At 41.2% G+C, this 14,415-nt stretch overlaps 1 pseudogene; it reads left to right on the top strand.

Moving 5' to 3' along the window:
* LOC112305322 (proteasome subunit alpha type-5 pseudogene) overlaps window positions 1-14,147 on the top strand; it is a 100,220-nt pseudogene extending 86,073 nt beyond the window's left edge.
* The last annotated feature ends 268 nt before the right edge of the window (window positions 14,148-14,415 follow it).

The following is a 14,415-nucleotide window of genomic DNA, read 5'->3' as shown; positions in this document are numbered from 1 at the left end:
TTAGAGAACATAACTGCCACAAATAACAAGAATCGAATATGTTTGCATGGAGGAGAATGAAGCCAACACAGGAAAGCAGAAGAGGGACTGTGCTGTTCCAGACAAACAGAGGAGAAGCTGCCTTCTCTCTGGTGCTTCCCACGTTCAAGCTCAGTTCCCTTGAGACTGGCTGAAAATCATTCCAATGGCATCTCAACACCTTTACCTTTATTTAAGTTCACTTGAGTTTTCTCTCCTTGCAACCAAAAAGTTTTGGCTGAAACACATACTCCATATATTACCTACCCTAAGGAGAATAACATGGGAAGATCCAGTGGTCTCTCTGCTTGAGGACTGGCTCAAGGTCACAAGGAAGTCTATGTCTAACGGCTGCTGCGGTTGCACTGGCCTGCTCCTGAGTCAGGGGCTGCGTGAGGAAATTAACCCCACTGTCTCAGGGAGGTCTATGTATTGACTAAGTGTTCAACACCACTTGGAAAGGGTGTTCAAGGACTTAAGCTTTAAAAAAAAATACCAAACTTTGGTGTCAGTATAAATTATCAATGACAAGTACTTTGCAGCAACTTGCTTTGGTTTGTAATTTGAAGGATGCCAGTTTTAAGATGGTCTATTTGTTTTCTTTGCTGAGGGACAAATGTATTTTCAAAAACAAGTTCTAGTCTGAACAAGCCTTAAGGAAGTCACTGTTTATTTGACAAAGTGGTTTGTGTCCCCACACGGGAAATTATATATAGAGAAAAGAACTAGACCATGCAGAAAACAAACAAACAAACAAAAAAATGTTAAGATCCTCTAAATTGTGACCTGGTTAAAGGAATAGGTTCGTTCCCAAATGCTTGGTTTGAGGGGAATGGAAGGTACACGTTCAATGGAGTCTGAGCGCCAAGCAGGCCCTGCAGCGCCTTTCTAACCCTCTGTGGTCTGTGGTCGGTAATGACTCCATCCCATTAATCCACTATCTCTCATTCTTCAAATGTATGGTTTTCATTCCAATCAACCCTTTATCCTTAACGTACTGAACTTTCCCTCGGCCCGTGCAGCCTCTCACATCTCTCTTGTCTGCTCCTAAGCTCTCAGACTCTTTCTTTCAAAGCCAGTCCAGTTGCTCCTCACCAAGAAAGTCTCATTGGTTCCATGAGCTTCTTTTTCTTCCAACAGCTGCTTCTCTATCCCTTCTTTCTGAACACAATTGTACCTGAAGAAAACCTTCTCTAAGCTCTAGAATTTCCTAATGTGGTTGACTGTAAGAATAATGAATGTTACAATTTTCAACTCAAGAGTTGTATTAATACACAGGGTCATAATAATTTCAAGGCCACTTACAACCCACAATTTTCCAAAGCATGGTTGACTTGAGGTCAGCCTCATTTCTTGGGGACCTTGGACCACACTAGCCCTTACTAATTTCCATGGTCTTCTCAGCACATGGTATTAGTTTAGCTCATGTGGGTACATTTTTCATTCTCGATGAGTAATTTTGTTAGTGCCAACTTGAAATAATATGACATTGTCTTTGGGGGAAGACTTTCCCCAAGTAACATAAGTCCCTGTTTTTTCAGCTTACAAAAGCTTTTGGAGGTAAGAATCACCCCTTTTTTCAAGGCAAAGAAACTGAGGCCTAAAAGGAACAGTTTATACAGACAGAAAGTTGGCGCTAAGGGAGAGAAGACTGTTTAGGCCTAGGTCTAGGTCTAGGTCTAGGTGTGGCAAGGGGAGCCAGGGTTGCCTCCTCCTACAATAGGGCCACCATGTATGCTTGGGCAGATTAAACTTCAGAGTTTATAAGAATGGTGTTTCCTGGAGTTGACATCTGGCCAGATGTGTTGGCCCTGCCTAGAGGATCTAGTCTGAGCTGAAGTGAAAGCCAGTGCTAAACACCGAGGATGACACTAAAGGTTCTTCACCTTATTTGTCTCCTTGGACATCCAATCTAGATGGCTTCCACTCTCTTTTTATTTTTACTTATGTCATAGCTATAGGAGAGTTTGTCAGCCCTGTTTCCTCAGTCTCCTTTTAACAGGGTTCTCATTTCTCTAGAAGCATCAAGCCAAGATTCCTTAAAGGGTAGGACTTACAGACACATTTGGTTACTGTGCTGCCTGTGTCAGAAACAGGCCACATCCCCAAAAGCTCTGGGGCCAAGACCTATGCATGATGGACTTAACTCCTGACACATTTGGCACAAGTTGAAAATGAAAGAAAAAACACCCACTGTCTCAAGAGGCCCTGGGCAGGAACATACAAGGCAAAATGTTTTAGTGTAGACAAGAAAATGCTGGAGAGTCGGCAAAGGATGAGCCAGTCAGGAAATATTCACTTCCTGTGAATACTTCCAAAGTTCTCCCACTCTGGCCAACCCCAAGTACAGATGATACAGCCAACAAAACACTGTACCAAAGCTGCACCATTGGCTCAGTCAGCTCCAGTCAGCTGTGCTGTTGACCCCACATGCCCATCCAGAACCTTCTGGATTGCTTCCTGAGGCAGAAAATGTTCCAAATTAAGGAAGATTTGGATTGGAAATGTGGCATTCTGGAGACCAAGGCAGGCAGATGTATAAGCTACTGCTAAAGATACATTTTCTGACTCTTTCAGGCACAAAACAAGAAATTCATGTTGACTTTACTTTGACATAATGGCTTAAAAGAAATGATGTTTATTTAATGATGGATGCTTTTCAATACCATGGTATGAAAATACTGTGATTTGCCTCCATTCAGACAAAAGTGTACTCTTGAAGTCTACTGCATTATGTGAGAATTGGTATGCTGAGTCCATTAACCACAGCCACTGCTTTCAGGGTAAGTCAGACTTGACTCCTAAATTAAAAACCAAACAAAACTAAAAACAAGCAATTGCAGTAATGAGTGGTGCTGAGATGCTTTGCCTTTAGTGAAAGGGGAAGTGTGTTTTCTCTGACCAGCCCACACAAAGTCAGATATTTGATACAATTACTAAGAAGACAGAAAAGGTTTTCAGGAATGATTCCTGTTGCTCAGTTCTTAGCAGCCTACAAAGGAGAAAGTAGGAAGTTGAGGGGACCAGCCAGCCCATTAAAATGAAGCAGAGAAACAGGATCTTTGATTCTGCAGAGCAGTCCTGTGAAAACAGGGGAAATGAATGGATGGGTTAGGTTGGCAAGAGATTCCACACCAACTAAGTAAGCAACCAATTTATTTTTAGCACATGCTACAGTACTGTGAGTACTGTGAGGGTGCTCAAATGGGGGGTTGCTGGGGTCATGGAGTGGTTGAGTTTGGGATGTTTGGCTAGCCAGGAAAACAGGAAACACTTCAAACATTGACAACAGGGGATTGGTTACACAGGTGATGGAGGACCTGAGACACCAAGAGAGGACAGTGCTAGCAGGAAGCCTCAAATAGCCCTTCAGCGGGAGGGACAAAGGCAACATTTCCAGAGTTCTGGGGGCTGGAACTAGGAGGCAGAAGTGGGACCATGGTGGGTCTGTCTTGTAAGAGCTGGAACCATGGAAGAGACCCAACAGTTGCCAGAGAGTGAGTCTGAGGTGGAGAATAAAGAAGAGAAACACCCTAACTTGGCCTTGTTCCTCCTGCTGATCTTTCACCAGTGACTGCCATTGACTCTACCCAAGCAGAAACCACCTAACATTGGGACCTGAGACAGACAACTGCAGGGGTCAGTCCCCCTGAAAAGCAGGGCAGGGGAGAGCTAAGGAATGGATGGGAGTCACACAGGCCCTGCCAGGCACTGTGAACCTGCTTGGATCATTTTTACCTTCAAGCACAATGACTTCACCTTGCCTTGGGCCAGACCATGACAAATCAATTGCAAGCCACAAATACTGCTGGAATGGACTCTGGGGCCAACCTCTGCCTCATCTTTCACCAGCCACTTAACCCCATTTGGGCCAATCCCAAGGCCCATTTCAGAAGACAGCTTAATTCATCCAGACATTAAGGCACCATAATACACAGGGCCTGATATACATCCTGTCTCTTCATGGAAGCCTGGGACTGTTGTACCCTGTGGAGAATCTCAGGATCTAACTAGCCCTGTGGCCAAGTTAATAACTTAATAACTAATGCTGTCACTGCCTCAGTTCCCAGTTAATGGCAGCCCTCCCTTCTGAGTATTTCTTTGTGTCGATGTCACAGGCCCATTTTGCCAAAGTCAACCTTATCCATATTATCAATTCAGAGGCTTTAGTGTTCCTCAGCAGCTGTATGACCTCAGAGAAGTTACTTAACCTCTTTAAATCTGTTTTCTCATCCACACAAACACAAGATTATTGTGTGGATTCAATGAGAGGACATCCATGAAAGTGCTTATCTCCGTGCCTGGCACACAAGCAATGCTGACAAATGGCACAGCTACCACTGTATCCTGTACCAGTTGGGATTTGTTTAGTTGTAAGTGACAGAAGCCCAACTCAACCTGACTTAAGGAGAAATAAAAAGGTTTCCGGAGCATCTGGATCTAGGAGCTCATCCAAGGTCCTCACTACGAGTTTTCTCTAAATTGGTTGGATCTGTGTCCTCTGATTGGTTTCATTCTCAGGTACACTGTCCCTCATGAGATGATAAGATGGGTGCTGAGACATTCTCTCAGCTGAGCAATCACAAGAGAAAGGGATCTCAAGAATTTCCTGAAAATCCTAGCATGGGGTTCCATTGGCCTGGTTGGGTCTCATCTCCAGCTGTGAGTTAGTCACTGGGGCCAGGGGATGAAATGCTGCAGTTGGCCAGGCCTGGGCCCTGTATCCATATAGGTCAAGAGTAAGGGAGGTCAAGTCTCCAGAAGAAAGAACGGACTCTAGGAAAGCAAAAGCAAGCTATTTTTATGACAGCAGCTATTGTTCTATTATTAGTATTACACTTTACTATGTATTAGTACTAAGACCACTGCGATCCCCACTGCTACTACACTATACAACTTGTACCGAAACCTAGAGGATTACTCAGTGTGCACCTGGGCTAACAAGCAGGTAAAAGAGAAGTCCTCGAAAGCTATAATGAGAGAAAAAGAACCTTGGACAGAAGGAAATTAAAGAACTCTTAGTCATAAATGAGTGTTAAAGTTAAATCAAAGCCTAAAACCTAAAGTGGTGGGTTCTAGGAGATGGTTTAAGCACCTTTCAGAAGCAAAAGCTTCTGAATATACCAGCGGTGAAGTAGTTGCTAAACTAAAACCACCTTGTGGTGATTGTTTAAAGCTTTAATGGCTACACATGGCATGTATATTGTACACTTTCAGCGCTGTACCGTCTGTGTCAGCACTGACATGGTTGTCTATGACACAAGCCAACGACATTCTCCGTACAGGAAGGCCCTGTCCACAAACACCTTACTGCAGACAGTGAGAAATACACTCTTCACAAAGGAACATCGTGATATTGGAACATTCTACCTTTTCCTCCCCATGGTCTGAAGTAAAACAGGTATGGAATATATATGCATTGTATTTCTGGCAGAGTTCAGTAGCTATAAACTACAGCAAAACATTGTTTGGCTCTTTGGCAATGCTATCGTATCCTTGAACAACTGGTTTACTCCAGGATTAGTAATGTATACAGCATAAAAATATAGAGAGAATGCTGGCTTCACGGTGCCTCTCCATGCAAAATAACTGAATAACTGCAGGTGAAGCTGGTTATTTGGGCCACCTGGACATTTCACCTGAAGAGTGGCCAGATTAAGTTGGCTGAAGTTCATCTGAGCATAAGAAGTCAGTTGACTGGGCCAACCAAATGCTTCAGTTCAGTGTAAGCAGAATATATGTTCTCTGTTTGCTTTGGCTTCTTTAAAAAGGCCATGTAATGGTTATACCACATAGTTCTGTGCAACAACTTTCAAATGGGAAAAACATATCTCGGGGTGAACACTAGATAGCCTAGTTGGGGGTCTTAGGATAGCATATCTTCTTAGCTGTACAGTAGTTCGGGGGAAACTAGTCAAGTAGGGTTATCAAGTCTGACAGGCTCACCAAATAGAGAAGGATAATATGACTTTACATATCTACACTTTATTACACTTTTCAAGCCACTTGAAATGCAGTAATTTTCTTAACCAGCCCACTGGCAGGTAGGACTGACATCCAGTTTAGTGCCCATCCCATGCCTGCGTACTCCTTTCCATAATAACACAAACAGAATGAGAACATTCTTCACCCGTGTTGAGAAAAGACAGTCATTTGGTTTTCTAAGACTTTTTTCTTTCTTTCATATTTTGAAGGGTGGTGTAGACCAGATTTAAAAACATGGCTTGGGGAAGCAAGAAATCATTCCCCTGAGTGTTTATTAAGTGAATCACAAATTCATTCAGCATGACTGCTTACCCAGAGAAATAAAGAAAAATGGTAACAAGCTGTGAGCCTCCAAGTACCTTCAACTTCAGGATCTCCCTGGGAAAGGGTCACAAGTGCAATCATTTTCAGCTGTCCCTGCCTCGCTTCCGCTGTCAATGGAAATATCCAGGCAGGATGAATACACTTTCTGACTAGACTCTGGACTGACCTAGACAGTTTTTTGGAAATTCAGGATATACTTTTCCTAAAGCTTCTTAATTTCTCCCATCCCTCCCTGATTGAAAACATCATTTATCCCATTACAGCATGTAGACAGAGAGGGGAGGGAGAAGCAGACAGGGTCTGAATTCAGGATAAAAATTACTCTCTGAGTTTATTATTCTCATCCATAACAGAGGACAATTTTCATGTCATTTAGCTGATTCCAGAACAGAATCACCCAGAGAGATATTAAGTACGATTTTTCACATCTTGAGGGTCCCAGTGAGACACGCACAACTACGTCTAATAACTGGCGATCCATAGCTCACATATTTCCTGGAAATGTTTGAATATTTTACGAAGTCCAGCTAGCCATTATTTCACTGGCCACATGTGAAAGAATTCTCCTCCTTCACTACATTGTGGTGGTTCCAAAGTCTTAGACTTCCTCCCGTGTCTGAGAACTGTCTGGAGATCGTAGTTCTAAAGAAATTTGTGGATTTCTAGTTTCTGAAGTAACTCTATTCCTCATTTGGCGGGCAAGAGCTACTTTGATGGCATGATTCTCCCGTCAGCTCTTAAACAGGCTCAGCCCTCGCTGATTTGGAACTCTCTTTGAAACTCTGAGATGATGTGTTAACTCAAGGGCAAAAAAAAGCAAAGATGTTATAAATATAGTGGAAGCTAGAGTCCCAAGGACTTCCCACAGGCTACGGCTTTCTAGTTGCTGACATCAGCAATATGGTTCTTATTATGCAGCTGGATGCTAGACTGCAGCCTACTACTTTCCAAGTATCATTTCTACTTAATGTAAAGAACATGGTTCAGTGCAGTTTTTGTTGAGTTAACAGATAAGATTTGGAATGCATCTTTCTCTCAGTCATTCCTACAAATTAGCGAGATGATTCTAGTCCACTAACCCATTTCCAGGGACTAAAATAAAGGATGAGAACTTGACTTTGTTATCCATTGGAACTGAAATTGTCTTTCAGTGGTTCAAACACCCAGTAAGACCCAAATCCACTGGGTACATCAGAATTTTCTAAGGCAGTAGCAAAAAGGAAGAACAGGCATCACTACCAGCAAAAAATCAGAGTTCAAGTAGGCACTAACCAATGAATCCAGCAACAACCTGCTCTCAGTCTGAACTTTTAAGTGAATGGATTGTTACTTGGATGGGGTAAGGATACCGTGTCAATAGCCCATCTACTTATTAGTCTCCTTCAAAATCACCCCTGTTCAGCAAATACTAATTCATCTGGGTCAAGCACTTGGCAAAGTTCTTTACAGGCTCCCCCTCTTAGAAACTCCACAACAGTCCTGTGAAGTAGGTACACTTATTTGCCCATTTTACAGATATGGTAGAGGCACAGAGAGGTTAGGTAACTTGCCCAATGTCCCACAGAAACCCAGTGAGGAGCTGGGACATGAAAACAGTCCTGACTGACTCTACAGCCTCTTAACCACCTGTTCCATTGCCTTGATGATACGACAACCCCCTGCCTCAGTGGTTTAAAACTGAAAAAGAAATAGCATTGCTACTGAATATTTCACTGTGTCATCTGTGGCTATCCTTTCCCTCTCCCTGGTCTCCTGCTTGCTCATGTATTATTCGTTTTATTTGGCATATCTCCTTTTGTATTTTACCTCTTTGTCTTTGCATTTGCGTGCTGCATGTTTCATATCAGCCATTCAGTATCCCAGAGAGGTCTTCTACATGGCAAAGTTGCATTTTAGTTTGTTCATGAACTTGACACATATTGCCTCTTTCCGTTTAAAAGTCTCACAGGCCCAAGACTTACAGGCCCTCCATAAACATATTTCTTATCTTTTCTTCACATGAGCAAATTAAGGCTTTGAGGCAGAATCCAATTCTGTGATTGTTATGACCTTTAGGATGATGATAAACAATTTTTGCTCTTTGAAACTAATGTATATAATAACCTACACTTCCTATAAAAAGTCATGTGTAAGTGTGAATTGTCAAGAACATTTTCGAGAAGGTTAAACAAGAAATTAAAAGCAGCAGTTACCTTTGGTGTTGGTGATGGAAAATGGCAACTGAGCAGACTGGGGATGGGGTGGGAGGGAGAATTCTCACTCAATACCTTTTCTTAGTTTTTGATATTTGGATCATGAGAACTCATCGACTACTCAAAAAAAAAATTAAGTTGAAGAAAAAAAACGCTGTTCACTTTTACCTAGAAGGCCATCAGAGGCTACACCATCACCACAAGATCGGTCAGTTAGGACTTAGGTTAGTCCAGTGGCAGATTTTCACAAGCAGTGGCTGGCAGTTAAAAGCATAGGAACAGATGGCTTCCTTACTGTACACGTAGCCCATGCCACATCAGTAAGGGCGTTGAAAGCTGAGGTAATGAGAGAGCAAAATGTACCAAATTGTGTCACATATTAACAGGTTCTGAAACCACAGGACTAAAAGAAGGACTTCTCAGAACGTTTAACATGCCATTGTGCGTCAGGACCTCCCAAGAAGGGGTGGGCAGTGTTTCCTAAAGTTATTGGATTTTGCAGTGTGTAATGTGCACTTTTTGCCCCAGTTTTTGAGGGATAAATAAGGATGCACATTATACATGGGTAGTACTAATTCCATATCTATACACATTTTTCTTTTATTTATGCTTATGTGTTAAATGGTATCTGTATGCAAGATAATACCCTGGAATACAATGATTGGTTTTATTTCTAAATACAAAGAAATAAAAAATTGAATTAAAAAACTAAAACGAGATTTTTTCCTGGACCAAAAACGTGGGTGCATAGTATACACAGGAGCACGTTACACACTGCAAAATACAGTATTTAACAGTCAAAACCCACCGCTCTTTAAGGAGTGTCTTACAGAATTACAACACTGATTTTGTGTGTATGGAACATATTTTGGAAAATGCTAGATTGTCAAGGACTCTTCCCAATGCAAGATTCTGTTAAAGCAGCATAAGGAACTTTGAGTTCTGCAGAGCAGTATAAAGTTATAACCACCCACTCACCAATGCAGCGTGTCTTAAACCAGGATCCTTTTGAATAAAAATATACAGTACATTCAATTCAAGGAATATTGAACGAATATCTGTTCAAGGTGCTCTGGGGGCTCTGGGTGATTGATGAGTAGGATAAAACTCTTCCTCCGGCAGCAGAGGGGGAACCTAAACCATTGAAAAGGGCTGGTTTTCATTGAACAGATGATGTGGCCTCCTTTACTCTCTTTTCTAAAGTGCTTGTTCTGAGCTATATGGTTCATATCCACTCTGAATTGAATTGAATATTAATTAGCCCAGGCATTTGACTGAAGTAGCGCTCAACAACCTTCAAAACAGGACAATGGTAGTGAACAGGAACAGGATCCACGCCATTGGTTGTGTTGTGCATTCTCATCTATGAAAATAGGCAACTTTGCTCCCATTTTATGTCTGAAAACCAGAGGGACCAATCTGTTACCCCTAACATGCACCATGACTAGTAACGGGGTAAGGGGGGGCCCTGTGTGCATCGTAGATGTCATTCATGTCATCTGTGTCATTTGTGTCATCGTAGATGTCATAGTGAAGCTGCACTCAGGGCCACTTCCCCAGCAGAGAGAAGCTGGGAGAGTCAAAGAAAAGCTCTGGAAATAAACATTTTAAATGACACATGAGTTGAAAATGGTAATCTACAAAGACCACTTTGAGGTTTAATAAAGCATTTCTACATATGCTGTTGCCTCTCAAAAAGTCCTCATCTCGACCTTGAGAGTGAAGGAAGTTCTCCCATCTCCATTTTACAGAAAACAAAACAAAAACTCAGAGAGCCTTAGTAACCTGCCCTTGGTCGCACAGTCAGCAAGTGGTAATGCTAGGAATCAAATCTTCCTGTTCTGGTGCCAGATCTCCCATTCATTTAAGTACACTTCATTTGCATGGACAGAAATGCTGTTCCACTAGTGGAGTTTGTTTTTAAATCTCACTAGTTATTATGAGATAATATTAGGAGTTTAAAAGGACGTCCTTCCTCACTTTGTCACACGCACCTTGGTTCATATCCTGGGAGATGTAGCTACTGCAGCATCAAAAGCCTTATTTTAAGAGGCTTTTAGAATAGTGTGAAGGAGGGTGAGATAGTTGTCAGAGGTCTCTGGGGAGGATTCCTGCATTGGGTGAGCCAAGGGCCTGGATTTCTCACCAAATGCTTGGTTTCTATTCCAACCAACTTTTTATCCCGCTAACATACCAAAATTTTCTCTGCCTATGTAATCCCTCCCATCTATCTTGTCTGCTTCTAAGCTCTCTGACTGTCCCCTTCAAAGCCAGTCTCAACCATTGGTGTGCATGATAACGACCTGAGCAAATGTACAAAATGTCCAAAATTGCTTGCTCCATCATTAGAGATTCCAGTTCCCCAGGTCTGTGGAAAAGCCTGATTATCTGAATTTTTAACAAGCCTTTTAGATGATTCTGTCACAGTTGAAGAAGCCCACACTTCTTTGATTCTAAGAGCCTGCAATGATATCAGAGTAAATTTAGTGTTTTAAATAATTATTCATCCTACTCATCAATAACTCTTTGAGTTTAATTGCACAATAATAGAAAATCAGTGAGTGATTTAACCCAATCAACATTCAATTTGACTTTGCAAACACCTGCTTACTTCCCACAAGGCACTGTGTGAGGCTATGGGTGTAAAAAACATAATCTCTGGCCTCCATGAATTTATTAGAGGAGATGGGTGTATGCACGAATTACATAATCCAGTGGTTTTAAAAAGCAGAATTCTTGGGGTACTCCTAAAGCACAAGAGACAAAGGACTCATCCTGCTTGGAAGCCTGGGAATGCTCTCAGAGGAGGCAACATTTGAGCTACAACTGGTTTCAACTAACATTAAAGGAGAAAGGGCATTTCAGCAGGAGGGAACCTGGTGAGCAAAGATAAGGAAATAGGAAAATATAGGTGTGTTCTTGGAACCCTGAGAAGGTTGTGTATAAGTAGAATATAGTTGGAATAGGTATCAAAATAGTTTTCATTTCCATGCTTTTTACAATGTTTAATTTAATCTTCTCATTGGAGAATCATTCCTATTTTAAAGATGAAAGTATTAACAAGCAACTTGTTAATGAAAAAAGCCCACAGGCCTACAACAAGATATTAATTTTTGGTGGGGGGTAGGTAACAGGATCATAGAATATTGTTGCTCTGTAGTCAGTGTGGAAGGGAGTATTAGTGATTGATGAAGCCACATCCTGTAGGAAAAGAAGCATGTGTAAACACACCATGCTAAAGTACAAAATTCTATGTGAATGTGTGGCCTTCCTTTAAGATGCACGCGCATTTTCCAGTTCTTTCGATCAGTTCTCCTACTGCCTGTTCTTCTTGTGCAGATCTCTGCTCCCGTTTGGGTCTTTCTTACGTCTCTCCTCTGAGGGACACCACGATCCTTGGAACATAGCTGATTCCATGTTCTGAGGTCAGGGAAAAGTCAGGAGGGATCTGGGACAGCCTGTGCTTCCAGATGGCTTGCGTACTTCTGTAAAATTCGGGAGGCAACATTCAAAGGACAAAAAAGCTAATATAGTGCTGGCTAATGTGGCTTAGTGGATTGAGTGCTGGCCTGTGAACCAAAGGGTCGCCAGTTTGATTTCCAGTCAGCACATGTACCTGGGTCATGGGCCAGATCCCCAGTAGGGGGTGTGGAAGAGGCAACCACACATTGATGTTTCTCTCCCTCTCTTTCTCCCTCCCTTTCCCTTTCTCTAAAAATAGACAAAATCTTTTTTTTAGAAAGCTGGTATGAAGGGGTTCCCCTTACAAGATGAGCACTACAAAATAAAATAAATTACATAATGTTTAATCAAAACAAGTTGCAACTATCTAGGAAAAGATATCATTCCTAATAATTCACAAAAGAGAAGATTGATATAAAGTATATAAAAATGTATTGTAATACAAAGAGGGCTAATATGATAAGCCATATTTAATAATACTGATTCCTTAAATTAAGGGAATATAATTATAAATGAATATTTTGTCTCATTTCTTTAAAAAATAAGTCCATACTTTATAGTTGAGCACCTGCTACTTTCTGGGTTAGCAGGGAAGATAAGCAGTGGGGACTGAGGGTGATTCTGGGGAAGGTACGGGCTGTAAGCAGTATAATAGAGATCGACCAGAGCTGGTGAAGCAGGGTCCCGCGGTTTCCCCGGCACTGGTAGTCTCACAAACAGACCCAGTGGGAGGTGTGTGGGTCATGGTGGGTTCCAAAACGATGAATTAGCCTCATTTCTGAGACTAGTCCTTTGTCTTTGGTCAGATGAGACATAAAAATACTACAATTACAGAAACTTTAGAGAGGCAAACCTGGGAAGAAATACAAATAAAATAATGGTATTTAAATCTAGGATATTAAGATTGGAGGAACTAGTTTTTGTTTTGGTGTACAGACCAGCATTTTATTATTTTAGTGGTATATGTGTACTCTTTTTAAGTGTTTAAATATTTCCAGATAATTTATTATGGTAGAATTGTGGTTTTAATAAGCAAATATTTAGAAGCATTTGCATTCACAATCAATATTTAGATGTTTGGAAAGTATTAATTTGATAGATCCATATTTTAAAAATTATTTTAGTTATGAGATGTGTTCAGATATTTACAGGGATGTTGACTGTTTAATGATTAAAGAAATGTTAATTATTTGATGCATTCACAAGGCTATGAAGCTGAATATTAAACACCAAAAAGTAATGAGTCCTACAGGATGCTCGAAGATTAAATAATTTATCAATGGTTACCATGACAGAGTTCATTTAATTTAATAAGCATACACTACATTTAGGTATTTATTCATTTATTATTGAAATATAAATAACATATAAATCGCATATAGTTTTAAGTGTAAATATAATCATTTGATATATGTATAGTACAAAAAACACTTCTGCCACCACCTTCTCCTATCCTCACGACGTTCCTCACCTGGTCTGAGTGTGACAGGGCTGTGAATACTTTTCTCCTCGAGGGAGATTATTCCAAGTGGAATATGCTATTCAGACTATTAAGCTTGGTTCTACAGTCATTGGGGTCCAAATATCAGAAGGAGTGTGTGCAGCTGTGGAGAAGAGGATTACCTCCCCACTCATGGAGGCAGCACCATTAAGAAAATTGTAGAGATTGATGCTCATGTAGGTTGTGCCATGAGTGGACTAATTGCTGATGCTACGACTTTAATTGATGAAGCCAGGGTGGAGACCCAGAACCATGAGACAACGACAATGGAGAGTGTGACCCAGGCTGTGTCCAATCTGGCTGTACAGTTTGGAGAAGAGGCAGATCTGGGTATCATGTCTTGTCCCTTTGGAGTGGCACTGTGTTTTGGAGGTGTTGATGAGAAAGGACTCCAACTGTTTCATATATGTCCATCTGAGACCTTTGTACAGTTTGATGCTCAAGCAATTGTCTCTGCTTCAGAGAGTGCCAAGAGCTCCTTGCAAGACATTTAGCACAAGTCTATGACTCTGAAAGAAGCCATCCAGTCTTCGTTCCTCATCCTCAAACAAGTAATGGAGGAGAAGCTGAATACAACTAACAGAGAGCAAGCCTCCGTGCATCCTGGCCAGAATTTCCACATGTTCACAGAGGACGAGAGTGAGGAGGTTATCAAGGACATTTAAGGAAGTGTGATCCTCAGAGCTTCTCTGGGACAATTTCAGTTCTTCTGATTACCCTTTACTTTTATTTCCTGTTCTATTCCTTGGAAAATCTCCAGCATATTTGCATTTTTTAATGATGTCTTTACATAAAGACAGTTCTGAAATAAAGAAAAACTTAAATATTTGTTAATAGAGTAAAAAAAATGATCACCACAGTAAGTTAACATCCGTCACCACAGTTTTTCTTGTGATGAAAACTTTTAAGATCTACTCTATTAGTAGTTTTTAA

Source organism: Desmodus rotundus, chromosome 4, assembly GCF_022682495.2.
Source record: "Desmodus rotundus isolate HL8 chromosome 4, HLdesRot8A.1, whole genome shotgun sequence".
Classification (NCBI taxonomy): domain Eukaryota; kingdom Metazoa; phylum Chordata; class Mammalia; order Chiroptera; family Phyllostomidae; genus Desmodus; species Desmodus rotundus.
This window is presented reverse-complemented; position numbering and strand designations above follow the sequence as displayed.